The following is a 13,836-nucleotide window of genomic DNA, read 5'->3' as shown; positions in this document are numbered from 1 at the left end:
TCTCAAATTTTGCCCTTCTGTAGAATTAAGATATCTTACTTCCCACTATTGAGAGAAGCCTCCTCTCACTTATAATTAATAGTGGTGAACTTCTTCCTGAAGACAGGTGTTTATACACTTCTTCTATAAACTGATCAGGGGTCAATTAAAACACTGGTGGAGGTGCTCTTTTACATTGTAGTAGTTAAATGATTAGATTAGAGCTCTGGCCCTGGAGCTCTAATCCTATCCTGACTTCAATCCTATCCTCTGCTTGAGGAGGTAGTGTCTGTGTGCCTGCTGACACCTCAACCCACATTTCCTAAAAGAGTTCCCTAATCATGAAGCTATAGACTATTCTTGGTGGAGGGGGGGAAGGAAGGAGGGGACATTTTCACTCCTACTTTTGTGGCTATTCTGCTTTACAGAGTAATGAAAGATTCATTAGATTATAGAAAAACAGGCATAAAGAGAGCATGATTCTCTAACTAGTAGTCTGAACACTCACTAGGGAGAAGGGAGATATTGGTTCTAGCTCCTGCTGTAAGGAATATTTGTATATTTTATATGAAACATCCACCGGATGAGACAGTTAAGGGAACAGAGCCTACTGCCAGTTGAGTGTCCTGGTGAGTGGTCCAGAAAGCCATTGTCACACTTGCTATCTCTGCCTGGCTTAATGAATCTCATATCCTTTTCTACACAGTGAAACAGCTTCAACAGAAAGGATGGAGTTTTTCCATCCCTCTCTTACTAACAAAAAATAGAATAAGATATAACCCACTACTCCAATGGCTAGGCCATGCCTCCTAGAAGATAGTGGAATTTTTGTCATATCCCCACTATCTTATTTGGCAAAATAATGTTTACCCATATCTCTTGTTTTCTAAGAGTGTACCCTAAACACCATGGTGTTGGGTTTTAATATTAATTAAGGCCAATTTGTCTTAGTGAGGCTGTTGCACTTTATATACTAATAAATATTGTTAGCAGTAATCTTTTGAGTGGGATCCTTCCTAGTAGATGTGTTTTGTGACCAATTAGGTCATGTCCTGAAGAGAAGATGGTAAATTTGAGAATACTGTTAGGACTTAGGTGCCAAAGACCTTAATGATGTTAGGACCTTGAGGTCATGTGCATACTCACTAACAGAAAGAGGTTAAGTGGCTGCTGTGTGGGATTTGTGATCTCAATGGTGCCTACATTTTGGGTCACAGGCATCTAAAGTGACACTTAGGCACCAACAGCCCTTTGTAGATTTAGTCGTTAGACTGAAAGTCCACATATTTCTCAATAGGAATGTATACCTTGTTCAGTTTGAAAACAAAAGAATGCATTTGGATATAACAGTAATTATGACTATTCAGATATTGAATACTCATCACACACAGTGGACTCCATTTAATTACATTTACAGGGGAATACTTTTATACAAATAAAGGGCTTCTCATGAATGCTGCGTGCCACCAGAGGCTGCGGAGGCATGGCGAGCTCCTGCAAGTGACGGAGGTGCTGTCAGCAGCAGGGTTCATGGTGGGTGGCAAGCACTGACCAAAGGTCGATAGCCACCCACAGATGCCACTGGCAGCAGCAGTGGGAGCCAGTGGCAATTGCAGACTGCCCACAGACACTGCCAGTGGTGTCGGCACGCCCAAAGGTCCAATCCCCCCCCACAGATGCCACGGGCAGCAGCAGGGGCAGCCAGTGGCAATTGCAGACTGCCCACAGACACTGCCAGTGGTGTCGGCGGTGCCTTTTCGTAGGGAGTGAACTGCCACACTCGGGGTGCACGTGCAGCTGCATGCACCCCCTATGCGTCACCAATGGGGCTCCTGCAGATTCAGAAATAATTAAAGCTATATCCTCTAACTCTCTAACCAGTCCTTGCTTTCTTTATTTTTGCACAAAATAATGCTGATATAGAATTTTACTATTCAATCCTGTCCTCAATTCAAAGTTTTCGAGCTCTCTGAACTTACGCATTAGAATACACTGACTCAAAATCAGCAGATGGTTATATTAGTGTGGGGGAGGTGAACATGTGGAAAATGAAAATAGACAGTTGCACTGGTGGGAAGGATGGAGGAAGAACATTGTGATGTCTGATGTTTGGGTACTTAACTGCAGAGCAGAATCCACAATGCTGTGTTAAATGCCAAATCTCCTTATACAGATGTATAGGGACAGATATGCATGTGAGACCAGGGTCCACAAAAGCACTGACAAGGAAGCCACTGCAGCTAGTCAGAAGGAAATACAGAGGAGAAGGATAAGTATTAAGCTATGTCCCTCTTAGGTGTCTTACTCTGGCTGAAATAAAGCATTTCCTTCTACTCAGAATTCACAGCTCTGAATCCTTGCTTGGTGCTCATGCCAATCCCTTCTCAAACCATGACTATAATTCTACCACTCTCCTTTCCCACATGTCCATTTATCCAATAGCTGATTGCACTGGCAACATGTTGTGGGGGCATGGAGGTGCACAGGCCCCCTGGATTTCTTCACTAACAGAGGGGTGCAAGGCAAAGGGCTGCAGCCTGACCAGACTCAATGCCTCAAAGTAGTGGGGATGGCAGTGCTGGCATAGAGTTGTGTCTCTCCACTGTGGCAACGGCACAGAGGAACACAATAGAGGGACACGGTAGTTCTGTGTTAATTCAGGCTGCAAAGGCAACCCATGTACAGGCAGGTCAATTCCTGCCAACAGTGAAATCAGTGACACTCCACCCCCACCCCTATAAGCACTTATGCATCACCTCTGGTTTTTCATTCCTAGTGCTCACCCAGAAACTACAAGATAAGGGTTCAATTCCCTCCTCTGCCTGAAGGTATTCGAACTCATGTGTTCCACCTCTCAAAACCTGACTACGTGGAGATAAGATGGTGGGGAGTTCTTGTTCTTCCTGTTGAAGAGGTGCCATTTTCCCTGAAGTAATTAAGTGTTCATTTTGCCAGCAAGAATGAGCACAAAACCACATGTGGCTGCAGAGTCAAGTGGCCAAAGTTTCTTTTTATGAGGTTCAAATACCCTTAAGAAGAGGAAGAAGCAAATCAAACCCATGTCACCCTCATCTTGTGTGAGCTTCTGGAGAAACACCATCTACTTTAGCCATGATCTGTGTGGTATCCATTAGGTATTCTCATAGTTTCATAGTTGGTAGGGTAGGAAGGGACCTGAGCAGATCATCAAGTCCGACCCCCTGCCATGGCAGGAAAAAGTACTGAGGTCAAACGACCCCAGCAAGGTGTTCATCTAGCCTCCTCTTAAAGACCCCCAGGGTAGGAGCCAGCACCACTTCGCTTGGAAGTTGGTTCCAGATCCTAGCTGCCCTGACTGTGAAGTAGCACCTCCTGATGTCTAGTCTGAATCTACCCTCTGCCAGCTTGTGACCATTATTTCTAGTCACTCCTGGTAGTGCTCAGGGGAACAGGGACTCCCCCAATGCCTGCTGGTCCCCTCTGACTAGTTTGTAACAGGCCATTAGATCCCCCCTCAGCCTTCTCTTGTGGAGGCTGAACAGGTTCAGGTCCTGTAGCCTCTCCTCGTAGGGCCTGCCCTGCTGCCCCCTGATCATGCAGGTGGCCCTCCTCGGGACCCTCTCAATGCTGTCCACATCCCTCCTGACGTGCGGCGCCCAGAACTGGATGCAGTACTCCAACTGCAGCCTGACCAGTGCTGCATAGAGGGGGAGGATCACCTCCTTGGACCTGCTTGAGATGCATCTGTGGATGCATGACAAGGTGTGGTTGCCCTTCCTGACCACGTCCCCACACTGTCGGCCCATGTTCATTTTGGCATCAATAATGACTCCAAGTTCCTTTTCTGCCTCTGCACTGACAAGATCTCCCCACATCTTAGTGTCGTCTGCAAATTTGAACAGGGTGCTTTTTACCCCCTCGTCCAAGTCACTGCTGAAGATGTTGAACAGTGCAGGTCCGAGGACCGAGCCCTGGGGGACCCCACTGCCCACATCCCTCCAGGTCAAAAATGACCCATCCACCACCGCTCTCTGGGTGTGGCCCTCCAGCCAGTTAGCGACCCATTTGACTGTGTTGGTTTCAATGCCACAGTCCCCAAGTTTTTTAATGAGAATGGGGTGAGAGACAATGTCGAAGGCCTTCCTGAAGTCCAGAAAGACTACGTCCACTGCTACCCCTGCATCTAAGGATTTTGTGACCTGGTCATAGAAGGCCACCAGGTTGGTCTGACAGGACCTGCCTCTAATGAACCCGTGTTGGTTGCCCCTAAGCATAATCTCCCCTACTGGCCCCTCGTGGACGTGCACCAGGATAATTCTCTCAAAAAGCTTACCCAGGATCGAGGTAAGAATAACTGGCCTATAGTTTCCTGGGTCCTCCTTCCTCCTTTTTTTGAAAATGGGAACCATATCGGCCCTTTTCCAGTCCCCTGGCACCACACCAGAGCACCACGTGTGCTTGTAAAGCCGTGCCAGGGGTCTCACAATGACATCTGCTAATTCTCTCAGCACTCTGGGGTGGAGGTCTTCAGGACTTGGTGATTTAAATACATCCAGTCCCTCCAGAAGTTCCCTGACTGGATCCTCACTGACCCAATGTTACCCAGTACCTTCTTTTTGCCCCCTATGTATTTAAAAAAGGACTTCTTGTTGTCCTTAATCTAGGTAGCTAGTCCCAGTTCCATCTGTGGCTTGGCCTTCCTGACTGCCCCCCCTGCAGCCCCAAGCAACAGAGGTATAGTCCTCCCTGGTGATGGCCCCTCCCTTCCATTGGGTGTACACTTCCCTTTTAGCTAGGAGACATTCCTGTATGCTTTTGGTAAGCCATAAGGGCTTTTGCACCCTCTTGCCCGCTTTGAGTCTTGTTGGGATTACCTCCCTTTGGGCATGGAGCATCATCTTAAGGAACGACCACTCTTCTTGGACACCCGACTCCCCTCCCCTCCAGGACCTCATTACTTCCCCAACTATTCTTCTTACCTCATTGAAATCCACCCTCCTGAAGTCCAGGGCTGCTGCCTTGCTGCTGGCTTTTGCCACCTTGCACTGAATGGTGAATTCTAGCAGACAATAATCTCTGTCGCCTAGGTGGTCAAGCACCCGCAGCCCCCTCATGAGGTCGTCGTCTGTGGCCAGCACCAGATCCAACAAGGCATCTCCCCTGGTGGGGCTGTGCACCTCCTGAGTTAGATGGAGGTCCTGTATCTTGGCTAGGAACCTACGTGAGCGGTCAGACCTGGCTGACTGCTCTTCCCAGCAGATGTCTGGAAAGTTCAGGTCACCCACGATGACCACGTCTTTTGACCTAACTACCTCCGTGAGCTGACTTAAGAATTCTCGGTCTAGCTCTTCCCCTTGGTTGGGTGGTCTGTAGTAGACCCCCACCGTTAAGTCCCTTTCCCCTCGGCTCCCTTGTATTCTAACCCAGAGCACTTCAGTGTGCCCCTCATCTGACCTTGTGCTACTAGATGAGGATGTTTATTCCTCCTTGATGTAGAGCACCACACCCCGAACTTTCCTCTCTGTCCTGTCCCTCCTGTACAGCCTATAGCCCTTGATATTCACCGCCCAGTCATGCGTTGGGTCCCACCATGTTTCTGTCATTCCCACTATGCCTGGCTTGGTGTCAGCTAGGAGGAGGGTAAGTTCCTCCTGCTTGTTCCCCATACTACGAGCAGTTGTGTAGAGGCATTTGAGGCCTCCTGAAGATGTGTGCACTGGCCCCCTAATCTCAGTACTGCCCGGGCCCCAGTTGCTTACCTGGGTATTCATTCTGCTCGTTGTTGGTCCAGGCTGGACTGTTCTTGTGGGTGTCTCTTGGTTTATTGGTCCAAGGCTTCCTCCGCCCTCATCTTCCCCGTCCCCCAATAAGCCTAGTTTAAAGCTCACTGAAGGAGATCTGCCAACCTAGAAGAGAACACACGCTTACCTTTGGGGGAAAGGTGAAGCCCATCCCACCCAAGCATGTCTCTCGTCGTGATGTGCGGGTTGTTGTCTAGGAAGCCAAAGCCTGCCTTGAGACACCATTCCCAAAGCCACCAGTTGGTCTCTCTGACGCAGGTCTCATGTCGTCTTCCATGTCTGCTCGCTGGTAGGACAGACGAGAATACCACCTGTGCTCCTAACTCCCTCAGCACGACCCCCAGAGCATGGTAGTCCGTTATCAGGTGATCAGGGCTTCTCCTGGCCACTTCATTAGTACCCACATGGATTAGGACCATGGGGTAGTAATTGGTGGGCTGGATCATGGCCTGGATCATCCCCGTCATGTCCCGAATCTTTGCTCTGGGGAGGCAGTAGACCTCGCATGTTGAGGGGTCCTGGCGACAGATAGGGCCCTCCGTACCTCTCAGGATGGAGTCACCTATGATGATCACTTGACGCTTCCTCCTCTGGGTCTGCTTGGCTCCTTCGTCCTGTTCGGAGCATGAAGAGAGTGGAGTTGCCTCCTCACTGGAGGTTTCCTCCTCTTCTTCTCCTGCAGTGTTGCCTGGGCCTCGTACCTGTTATCCAGCTGGACTGGAGGAACTGGTACTGCTTTTCTGCGAGCAGCCCTGGTTCTGGATGTAACCGTCTGCCATTCAGCAGTGGAGGGCACCTCCTGGGGTGCTTCTTCTTTGTGTGCATGGTCCTGCATGGAAAGGAAATAACCATCAATTTTATCCTCTGCCTCCCTGATTCCCCTCAGCCTGCTAACCTCCTCCTGGAGCTTCCTCACCTGTACCTCCAGGGCCCTAAGACGGGCACCTGCAGGACAGGTGTGGGGCCTCCCATTCCTTGCCCTCCCTGGCCCTGCTGGGCATCCCCCTGTGGAATCAGAAAAAATAAATGCCTTAAACTTTGATCATTTGAGTTATAAGATGACATAACCGCTTTGTGGAGAATTGCTGGCTCTGTACAGTAGAACAGATAAGGGAAAGTGTTTGTTCTTTGTAACTCCTCTGCAACTGCTTCAATCACCAAAGCCTTGAAGATAGCAAAAAAGTATGTACAACTCTGATTTCCAGGTGCAAGAAGAAGGTTTGTGAACTAACCTCGCCTCCCCCATAAGTTCCCATCCTGATTAAAGCAAAGAAGTAATGAAGTAATGTTATAGACGCTTTTCATGCTAATTCCACTATATGATCACGTGAGTTGTAAGCGACTGTTAAAAAGTATATAAGCCTCCTGATTTTGCTCTTGGGGGGGACCCCTTCCAAGTGCTTGGGAAATCCATGTCACTTTGGAATCCCCCCTACAGCTGTAGTTTCTTTTGAATAAAAGATTCTTCTGACCTGACCCAAAAGTATGCTGCGTGTGTTTCCATGACACCCTGCAGGCCGGGAGGCAGGGGGACGCCAGCCCCCCCATAGGCTCTGTCTGGGTAGAGGCCTCAGACAAGCCCTGGGTAGGCAGTGCCCCCCAGGCAGGGACCCTAGTAGCACTCCACGTCGACATTATTGTATAAGTTGCTGTTACTTTGAGTTTTGTGTGGTGCCTTCCCCCTACCCTTGCAGGAGTCTCCCTCCTGGCCCTTCCTGCCCGCCCTCTGGCGCGAACACCGGCGCAAACACCGGCGTGCTCTTACAAGAGCATGCCTGTTTGCGCACTCTGTTCGTGCGGTGCGGCTTGGGAGCATGGCTCCCTGCCGGCTCAGCTAAAAGGGATCCAGGGGGCTTCCCCTCCGGATCCAGCTCAGCTGTGCCAGGTCTCTCTGCCCCACTTACCTTTGGGGGATCAGCTGTTGCTGCCCCCACTGCTGGTTCTGCTGTTGCTGCGTCCGCCTCCGCCTTGGGTCCGGTAAGGGGGCACACGTGTGTGTGGGATGCTCAGGACTATCAGGACTGTTGCTCAGGACTGTCAAAACTAAAGTATTTCTACATATGGCCAGAAGCAAAACTGTGGGCACCTAGGAAAATTTGCTAGGGAAATTCAGGTATGTAACAGGGCCAGGCCCTGTTACTATGGGTGTGGGGGATCCTGAACAGTCCCACAGCATGGGAGCACTTCCATATGCCCATCCCAGAGCTGGAAGACAGCTGAGGATCCAGATTCAGGGACACAGTAAACCCCCCCAGCAAGAGAGCTAACCCAGGTGTGGCAAGGAAGATCCAGCTATGTGGACCAGCAGAGGGAAGAAAAAAAGATGCTGAAAGCAGCATCAGAATGGCTGCTCTGGCAGGGAGCAAGGATGCCTGGAGCCTGGGTTAAGTTACCAGAAGTCAAACAGCTACCAGGAGGGGCTGAGGGCAAGGCTTCTCCTGTGTTTGTCTGTTGTTGGTTTATTTTGTTAGCACAAGCCCAGCAGGCTCTTCAAAGACTCTTAAAGATAAGAGGCAACCCAGAAAGTGAAGCCAGGGAAGATCCATGTGAAGCCAGTGCAGAACAAAGTGGCAGTTTATTTGTTTAACTTTGTTTGCTTATTTTGCATTTTTAACAAGCCCTGGGTGACCTCATGGCGTTACCTACTAGCTGTGCTGCAGCAAAGGCAAGGGCCCTTGTTAAGTTCCTTCCTTAACAAAGAATACTGAGACTTACTTTTCTCCAGGCTCAAAACAAAATGCTGTTTTATTTTGGAACAAACAACACCTAACTGGGAAGATAAAATTAACTCTGGAACAACAGAGGGTGGAGTTCTAGCTCTCAAGCTCCATCCCATAATAATAAAGACTAAAATTTAACCCTTTAATTGCCTAATTACTACAATCCTCCCCTCTTAATTTACAACATGGGCTGCACATAAACTTTCAAATAACTGGGAGCCCTCCATTTACTGGCTAGATAACACCCCTCCTCAGGAACAAGCTTCTCCTCTGGCCAGGGGAGTATATGTCTGTCTCCAGCATCTCTGACCTCCGGACAAGGAGAGTTTGTGGCTAGCTCCACAATACTGGACTCAGAATTCTCAGTGATTCTACCCAATTTTGGGTCCTCTGAAAACCCATCCTTCTCAGGCAATGACTCCAGTCCCTCAGGTAGGTTGGTTCATAAGTGGATCTGGTACTGATGTCATCTCACCATTTGGCCATTACTGACTCCAATTTTAAAAGATAAGGGTCCCGTTTGTTCTTGGATACTGCCTGGAATCCAAGTAGGTTGGCAGGTACTGAATTTTTTTTGTGTAGACTCTCTCTTCAGCATGATAATCATGGTTGTGTTTTTGAAGCATCTGTTTTTTCTGCACTTCTTCCTCCATATTGGGATACAGTAAAACCAAATGAGACCTGATCCTCCTTCCCATTAATAGCTGGGCAGGGCTCATGCCTATGATGGTTTGAGGTGTGACTTGATATTTCAAAAGGAATTGAGCCAATTTTGTCTCCAAACTTCCTCCTGTCATTTTTCTCATCTCTTCTTTGAAGGTCCTCATGACTCTCTCTGCAAGGCCATTAGAAGCTGGGTGGTATGATGATGTTTGAATGTGCTTAATTCCATTCTTACTAAGGAACTCCTTAAATTCATGACTAGTGAAGTTTGGTGCATTATATGTGACCAATGCCACAAGCAATCCATGTGTGGCAAAAGTCTGTCGAACCTTGTCACAGGTTGCTTCTGAGGTTGTTGAGTTTTAGGGGTATGCTTCCAGCCATTTTGAATAAGCATCTATTATGATCTAAAAACATTTTTCCTAAATAGAGACAGGCATAGTGTATGTGCAGATGAAACCAAGGCTGTCCTGACTATTCCCAAGGATGCAAGGGTGTCTGTGCTGGAGACTGTTGATGTACTTGACAATGGGGACAATGCTTGATCACTTTTTCCAGGTCTTCATTTAGGCGTGGCCACCATACACAGCTGCGAGCCAAAGCTTTCATTTGGGAATTTCCAGGATGTGCCTCATGTAGTTCTGCCAGCAATTTCTGTTGTCCTTGAGGGGGGACTACCACTTGCATGCCCCACAAAATACAGCCATCCTCTATGCTCAGTTTGGTACTTCTGGTCCAAAAGGGCCAAAGCTCTCCTCGCGGATTCTGTTTTGGCCAGCCCTGTAAGGTGTAGCACATTGCCCTAGACTGGATAGGAACCTGCCTAGTCCACATTTTGATCTGAGAAGCCTTCGTGGGTGTCTGTTTCAAATGGTCCAACACCAAGACTACTTCCCAGGGGTGCTCTTCTGTATGAGCTGAGTCCAGTAGTAGTAGTCTGCTCAGGGTGTCAGCATTCCCATGCTGATGGCCTGCCTTATAATTTTTTACTCATATGTGGTTAGGGTCAAAGCCCACCGCTATAGTCATGCTGCTGTCATAGTGAGTACTGCTTTATTTTCCTTAAATCCTACCAAAGGTTTGTGGTCTGTTATGATAGTGAAAGCCTTCCCATACAGATACTGTTGAAACTTCTTTAGGCCAAATATAATAGCTAAACTTTCCTTTTCCAACTGAGAATAACCGCATTCAGCTTTGTTTAGTGTCTTTGAGGCATATCCAATAGGCTGTTCTTCCTTATTGTTCAGTTTATGGGACAACACTGCCCCTACTGCATAGGATGAAGCATCACAGGACAGGATTAATTCCTTGCTGGGATAAAAATGAGACAAAAACTCTGATGATTTAAGTAGCCTCTTAGATTCTCAGAAGGCTTCTTTTTGTCTACCTCCCCAGTGCCGTGAGGTTTCTTTCCTTGAGAGGTGATGTAAAGGTTTTAAGAGAGCTGACAGGTTTGGAAAGAACCGATGATAATAATTCAACATTCCCAGATATACCTGAAGTTCTCACGTGTTTTGTGGGGCCAGTGCCTTTTCAATAGCTGTGACTTTATCTGCCATGGGGTGAAATCCCTCTTTGTCAATCTTATATCCTAAGTACTGCATTACAGGCCTCATGAAAAAAGATTTCTTTTGTTTCAAACATAGCCCTGCTTCTCCCAGCCTTTGAAATACTCTCTTGAGTGTTGCCAGGTGTTCCCTATCACTTTTTCCTGTGATGAGGATATCATCAATCATCACCACTACCCCTGGAATCTCCTTTAAGATGTTTTCCATGACCAATCTATTATATTGGTACAAACCCTTGGTGATTATGGTGAATTTCTTACAATCCCCCTCAAGTTCCATCTCTTGATAAGCCTGGGACATGTCCAATTTGCTAAAATGTTGGCCTCATCCAAGCACTGCTCGCAAGTCTTCAGTGCATGGAATCGGGTAGTTGTCTGACTTAGAAACTTAATTGACTGTGACTTTATAGTCCCCACAGATACAGATGGTTTCATCGGGCATGGGCACTGGTACAATGGGTGTTGCCCATTCAGCAAACTGCACAGGGGAGATGATGCCTTCTAGTTCCAATCTATCCAATTCTGTTTCAATTATCTCTCTGAGGGCATATGGAACTGGCCTGACTTTGAAATACTTTGGCTGACTGCCCTCTTGGATATAAATCCTAGCTTTTATTCCCTTCAGTCTGCTTAACCCCTCTTGGAATACTGCAGGGTAGGCCCCCAGGATTTCTTTTAGGGCTAGGATTTCTTCCCAATCTAGTCTGAGTTTTTTCAGCCATGTCCTACCAAACAAGATGGGCCTTCCTCCTTTTATTACTAAAGACTTTAAGGTTTTCTGTTGTCCTTTATATGCAACAGGGACACTTACTGATCCTATTACTGGGATGTTTTCCCCAGTGTAAGTCTTTAGTTTCACTCTTGTCTTTCCCAAAGGACCCCAGCCTGCTATACACTGTTGATAAATCTCTTCATTAACCATTGCGACAGAATCCCCTGTATCTATTTCCATGCATACAGGTTGATTATTTAACTGTACAGTTACTCTGTAAGGTTCCACTTTATCCTCCATTACACATGTGTACCTCTTCATCTGCCTCCTCTCCCTCATCCTCCTGTACATGATAAGCATGTTGCTTTCTTCCCTTTTCTTTGGCCTGACCTTGTTGTGCAGACAGCTAGCCAGCCTTGCATTTTTTTGCTACGTGTCCCATCTTTCTGCGTTTATGGCACTGGGACATTTTGTGTCTGCAAACTGAGGTTGAATGCATGCCTCCACAGTGAAAACATCTCTCCAAGTTTCTAAACTTTTGTTGAGAGCTTTGCACTTGGTTTATGGGCTCATGTTGAGTTTCTTTATTGCCTAAATGTAAACCCGGTACATTTTTCACTGCTGCTTCCATGGCAGTTGCCACCTTTACAGCTTTGTCCCAGGTCAGGTCCTCATCTGCAAGTAATTGTTTTTGGATTTTTACATCAACTCCACAAACAAATCTCTCTCTCAACATATCCTCTCAGACATTTCCAAAAGTGCAGTGTTCAGTTAGCTTTTTGAGCGCAGCAATATATTCTAAGATTGATTCACCTTCCTTCCTCATTCTGTTATGGAATTTGAAATGTTCTACACTAGTGTTTGGCTTTTGAGTATAATGTTCAGATAAGATCTTTTGCAACTCTGACAAATTTTTATCTCCTGGCTTTTGAGGTTGCAACAAATGTCTTAAAATGGAATATGTTTTGCTGCCACAAACACTGAGAAATATTGCCTTCTGTTTGTCCCCGTCAATGATTTCATTAGCTTGAAAATAATGGCCCCATCTCTCAATACACTGTTGCCAATCCTCAGTGTCTGGATTAAATTCCTCAATTTTCCCATAGGAAGACACAGATAAATTTTCTCATCGCCATTGTTAAGTTCCTTACTTAACAAAGAATACTGAGACTTACTTTTCTCCAGGCCCAAAACAACAGGCTGTTTTATTTAGGAACAAACAACACCTAACTGGGAAGATAAAACTAACTCTGCACCAGCAGGGGTGATATAGGCGCCTACCCAGGAGATCTTCAAAAGGAGACTAGACACACACTGTGCTGGGGTTATTTGACCCCAGCAGTCTTTCCTGCCCAGAGCAGGGAGGCTGGACATGATGAACTCATAATGTCCTTTCCAGCCCTAAACTTCTGTGAATCTGTAAATCTGTAAACAGAGGGTGGAGTTCTCTCAAGCTTCATCCTATAATAATGACTACCAATTTAACCCGATAATTGCCTAATTACTAAAGCCCTGAACAGTGTCCATAGCCAAAGTCAGCAGCAAAAGTAAAAGTAGTCAGCTCTGTTAGCATGACCAAACATGTCTGACTGTGATCTGCCCAGAAGCTACCCATAGCAGCGTACAAGGTGCCTACAGATTTCTAGTGATTCCAGGGTTAGGTAGCAAATGTATGGACATTTTAAGGGTCTAACTTTTGAACTTTGGGACCTTAAGCACCAGTTAGCTACCTGAGTCCTGCATAACTCTCCTTATATACAGTATGTTTGGATAGACAAAACAGTAACTTTATTACATTACAATTTAGGGACTAACTCATTCAAAAAGGTTTAAGCTCTCAGAGGCAACAGCCTACTTCATTAGATGCTACTTCAGAATAAGGTTTTTGCTTGTAGCCGTGCTGGTCTAAGGACATAGGCAGACAAGCTTCTTTGGGTAGATGTGATATCTTTTATTAGACCAACTTCAGAGTAAGTATTCTTGAACAACAAATTTTTAAAAACCAACTTGAAATTGGAATTGCAGAATAAGAAATCATCCACAGACGAGATTATGTTAAGCATGGTCCCAACAGAGATTCTGGATTCTTATCTTGTTATCGAGACTAGCTTTTGTAACACTTATGTCCACCTATAGGTTAACTGATTTGTTTATCCCAGTGATTCTCAACCATTTTAGACTTGAGGCACCCCTCCATAATTTTTGTGATTTGAGTGGCACCCTGTTTCAAAAAGATGTCTTCTGAGTTGTAGTTAAATTGGTTTATTCCTTTCTATTTAGTATTCCTTCTAAGTCCATTAATAGCATCTGAAAAAGTAGGCTGTTGCCTACAAAAGCTTATACCTTTCTGAATGAGTTAGTCTCTGAGGTACTACCCTGCTCTGCCATCTGCAGACTAACTTGGCAATTACCTCT

At 46.5% G+C, this 13,836-nt stretch overlaps 1 pseudogene; it reads right to left on the bottom strand.

Annotated features, from left to right (window-relative positions):
* Window positions 1–8,979: 8,979 nt before the first annotated feature.
* Window positions 8,980–11,781, bottom strand: LOC102378139 (annotated as a pseudogene).
* Between the last annotated feature and the right edge of the window lie 2,055 nt (window positions 11,782–13,836).

Source organism: Alligator sinensis, unplaced genomic scaffold, assembly GCF_000455745.1.
Source record: "Alligator sinensis unplaced genomic scaffold, ASM45574v1 scaffold65_3, whole genome shotgun sequence".
Taxonomy (NCBI): Eukaryota; Metazoa; Chordata; order Crocodylia; family Alligatoridae; genus Alligator; species Alligator sinensis.
This window is presented reverse-complemented; position numbering and strand designations above follow the sequence as displayed.